This window comes from Salvia splendens, unplaced genomic scaffold (assembly GCF_004379255.2).
Source record: "Salvia splendens isolate huo1 unplaced genomic scaffold, SspV2 ctg844, whole genome shotgun sequence".
NCBI lineage: Eukaryota > Viridiplantae > Streptophyta > Magnoliopsida > Lamiales > Lamiaceae > Salvia > Salvia splendens.
The window spans coordinates 15,001-20,000 of record NW_024599525.1 but is presented as its reverse complement, the minus strand read 5'-3'; positions in this window follow the sequence as shown (position 1 = coordinate 20,000).

Sequence of the window (5,000 nt, the reverse complement as noted above, 5' to 3'; positions counted from 1 at the left end):
ACTGGGTTGGACCGAGGCTACATCCAAGAGCAACACCAAGAAGAACAAGATGAAAGAGATCCAACAAGCTATCAAGCAACAACATGCTGATTACTTGCACAACCGAGATTTCGGACTGGAGGACGAGCTAGAAGAGCTGGAGTATGTGGCCGAGACGCCCGTGCACCTAGCCGAGGCGCTGGGGTTTAGGGCCGTGACAGCCGAGACGGCCGAGCACACTGCCGAGGCTCTGGAGCATCTGGTCGAGACGCCGGAACACCCTGCCGAGGACCTGGAGCAACTAGTTGGGGCGCAACGTGGAAATGCGAGTGTGGCGGGCGCCTCGGGGATGCACGACAGCATTAAAGTCCTACCAGCCTACAAAGCTTGGCTGCGAAGGGGTGCCGAATTTGATCTCGACCCACGTTACCATAAAAGGGAGCTTGCCCTTGTCAAGTTCGACATAATCGAGAAGGATCGGATCGTCCTCGACGAGCAGGACATCATCCCGGTACCTCGGGGCTGGGGGGCGTGTCTCCTCGGCAGATTCACGGGTCGCTTCCCGGGTAAGGAGGCTATTCAAGGCCTTATGCGAAGATGGCCTTGCAAATCACGGGTCACCTATCACAGTAAAGGGTGGCTCGTCTTCCAATTCGGGAGCGACAATGATCGAGAAACGGTAAGGCAAAAGGGCCCATTCGAAATCTTTGGGATCCCGCTAGTCCTACAACCAATGCCCGAGGACTTCGACCCCACAATGGAGCCGGAAGTGAACATCCCGCTTTGGATTAGGCTGGTGGACCTCCCATTGAAGCTGTGGAACCTAACGGCCATAAGCAAGATCGCATCATGCTTTGGGACACCACTGTCCACTGACTTTAACACTCTGCGTAGGGAGTCACTTGACGGGCCACGAGTGCAAGTCATCATAAACACAGCAATAAGGCCAAAGACCAGCATCACGGTGCAGCTACCGACCGGGCCATATGAGCAAAATATCGAGTATGAGTTCTTTCCGAGCTTCAGCAATTCATGCAAAATGTATGGCCACTTCGCCGATGAATGCCGCGGGCGTAAGGCAGTGTACGAGCAAAATGTACCTTACGGTGCCGGGCCACGTGCAAAGAGCAAAGACAGGGCAAGGAGCAAGTCTCGGCCACACGAACAATACAATGCAAGGGCCTCTAACAACGAATGGCCGAGACTCAGAGGTAACCAAGGGGGGAAGATTACCAAAGGTGTCTTGGGTGCAAGACCGGCCCCAACCGTGCGTTCGAGATCAAGAACAAGGCAAGAATGGGTGGCGACGGGGGGAGTCTATGACAAGCCAATCAATGTTACATGTCCTAGGCTAAGGAAGGAATCAGGCCTCTCCGACCCTAGGGGCCTACCGAGGTACATGCAAGGGGACCCTATGCAACAAGGTGGGAATGCGGGTGATGAAACCATACCGACGTCCCCGAACAGATTTGAGGCGCTTGTGACCGAGGACGGGGCCGCTCCTGAGGTCGCGAAACAAAGTGTCCTACCGGAGGATCGGAGTACAGAGCAGACCGAACGTATCAAAGACCTACTTAATACCACCATCGCTCCAATCCTGGCCGGACTGAACGGCATGCCTTCGACACATAGGACTAATGGCCGCGACAGGAGCCGAGACCCTAGGCCGCCTCGAGCCAACCTTTCGGACGTGATGCATGAGCACGCTCGGCCAGAGCCAGGCAACGTAATCCGCTCGGCCGAGGCGACCGAGCACGCTCGGCCAGCGCCAGGTGCCGAAGCATGTTCGGCCGAGCCGTTCCAGCAAGCTCGGCCAGCTCCTTGTGCCGATAGCACTTCGACCGCGATGGCGCAACGTGCTCGGCCTGCGCCAATTGCCGATGTTGCACCTGCATCGGTAGCGCCCGAGTATTTGGCGAGCACTGCCGCATTTGCACCAGTTAGCGGGCACGTTGAACCGATCAAGGGACATGGGGGGGCGAGTTGATCACCACCCGAAAGAAGAAAAAGAAAACCAAAACGACTGACAAGGAAGTCGTTGTCACCACCCTAGGTACGGAGTTACATGCTGCCACTAATATCGGGGTTGGGACAGGGGACCAGTCTGAGGCAACAAAAAGGCCGAGCCGGGCTTTCAAGGTCGGTGGTTCCTCTAAAAAGAAATCAGCAAGGTCTAGCTCTCGGGGCAAGTACATTGAGGGAATCCCCTCCGATTGGGAGGATGGTCTTGACGATGACCCCGGTATTCAGAAATGATCATCGCAACGTGGAACATAAGGGGACTGCAGCAATTCCCCACACAAGCTGCAACGGCCGAGTTCGTCAGAAAGAATAAGGTCGACGTGTTGGGACTTTTGGAGACCAAGTTACTCGATGATAACTATAAGATCTTCATCAATAATCACTTCAAGGATTGGGACAAAGCTGACAACTTCACACTAAATGAGAATAGCAGGATTCTTCTACTATGGAACCCGAAGAAAGTGGAGTTGGTACCATCACGAATCGAGGAGCAAGCCATCTATGCAAAAATCAGGTGCTTGACTTCCAATAATGTCTTCAATTTTGTGTTAGTCTATGGTTTACATACAATTCCCGATAGGCGTCCTCTTTGGGACTCATTGATTGACCATGTTATGCAGGATGAGCCCACCCTCCTTAGTGGGGACTTCAATAACGTTATGGCAGAGGATGAGAGAGTTGGAGGTATCGTCCCGAGGGAGTACGAGATTAAGGACCTGGTTGATACGTGTGCATTGCTCGGCTTGGATGACACCATGTCCACAGGCTGCAAATTCACATGGAGCAATCGGACCATCTCAAGCAAGATTGATCGTGTATTGGTGAATGACGGGTGGTACTCGAAGGGCTACTTGGCTAGCACTGAATTCCTACCGGCTGGAGCCTATACCGACCATTCTCCCGCAGTCACAACTCTGTTCGGTAACACCGTATCTTACCCAAAACCCTTCAAATTCTTTAATTTCTGGCTTAAGCATGTAGGGTTCAATAAGCTTGTCAAAGATCACTGGGCGGCCGAGACGCAAGGCACGGCGCAGTTCAGGCTGGCGGACAGAATCAGGAAGTTCAAAGGATATCTCAAAGAATTCAACTTCAATGAATTTAGCGAGCTATCTAAAAGAACTAAGGCAGCCGTGGAGGAACTCGAGACACTCCAGCGACTAGCAGATGCGGATTCGGCAAACATGGCGCTAAGGGACAGAATGGTCTTCCAGAGGCAAAAGACGGCGTACCTTCAGAATTCGGAAAGGGAGTTTTACATCCAAAAGGCTAAACTTAAGCACTCACTCTTGAGTGATAGATGCACATCTTTCTTTCACTCCCTTGTTAATCGTAACAACTCACGGAATTATATTGCCTTTATTCATAGGAAAGATGGATCTATTACATGGGACCAAGAGGAGATCATTAAGGAGTTCGTGGACTTTTACTCCGAGCTACTCGGCACGAAGAAGCAGCTGGCCCCTATCGAACTCGACATACTTCGTACGGGACCCCTTGTGAGTCAGGAAGACTGCCGAGACATGGTTCGGCCTATCACGGACGAGGAGATCAAGGCGGCCCTATTTGATATAGGGAACGACAAGGCGCCCGGGACGGATGGCTTCACATCAGCCTTCTTCAAGAAGCAGTGGGACATTGTGGGCAGGGATGTCACCAGCGCCGTGAAGGAATTCTTTGACACGGGACAGTTGCTCAAATCCTTCAACACCACGATCGTGTCGTTGATCCCGAAGACATCTATCAACCCAACAGTGGGGGACTTCCGACCAATATCATGTTGTAATGTGTTCTACAAGACCATTACGAAGATTTTGGCAAACCGGATGGCTCCACTCCTTGGGAAACTGGTGGACTTGGCGCAATCAGCCTTTATCCCGGGACGGAACATTATGGATAACATACACCTTGCACAGGAGCTTATGCGCGGATACGAGAATAGAAAGAATGCTCCAAAGTGTGCTGTGAAGATCGACTTGCGCAAGGCATACGACACCGTGGACTGGGACTTCCTAAGGGCAGTCCTACATGGATTGAATCTTCATCCGAAATTTATCTTCTGGGTGATGCAATGTGTCACGTCCCCGAAGTTCTCGTTGGCCATCAACGGGAGCCCACACGGTTTCTTCCCCGGCAAAGGGGGTCTTAGACAGGGGGACCCCATGTCGCCTACTCTCTTTATCTTTTGCATGGAATATTTATCTAGGCTTTTGAATGCCCGTACTACGAACTCTAATTTTAATTTCCATGCAAAATGTGAGAAGGAGAGGATCACGCATCTTGCGTTTGCTGATGATCTTATGTTGTTTGGTAGGGGCGATTACATGTCAATGGAGATCCTGGCAAACACGTTGGAGGAATTCTCAAACTGTTCGGGACTAGAGATCATGCACTACTCCCCCCTCATCGAGAAGATCGCCTCACTCACGAAGAAATGGACGGGTAAGAACCTTTCATATGCCGGTAAAACTGAACTTGTACGGTCTGTTTTGCAGGGCGTCGAGTGCTATTGGCTGCAGGTCTTCCCGTTGCCATCAAACGTGAGAGACCGGGTGATAGCAATCTGCCGGGAGTTTCTTTGGGGAACTAAGTATGGAGCAGTAGCATGGAAGGATCTTTGCCTGCCCAAGGAGGAAGGAGGGCTCGGCCTCCGGGACCTTGGGGCTTGGAACAAAGCACTCCTAGCCCGATATCTCTGGAACATACACGTCAAGAAGGATTCTCTTTGGATCAAGTGGATTCATACCGAATTCATCAGGGGCAAATCAATCTGGGAATGGAAGTTGAAGTCCCGGGACTCCCCACTTTTTAAGAGATTGATCGAGATCCGGGATGAGATGCAAGCCGACTGCCAACAGCGAGACGTCGAGAGGCTGTGGGAGAAGTGGTACGCAACAAAAGGGACAGCCGAGGCCTACAACTGGTTTAGGCCTAAAGGGGAACGAAAACTCTGGCAACGGTTCATTTGGAAGGATTTCATCCCTCCAAAGTATTCGTTC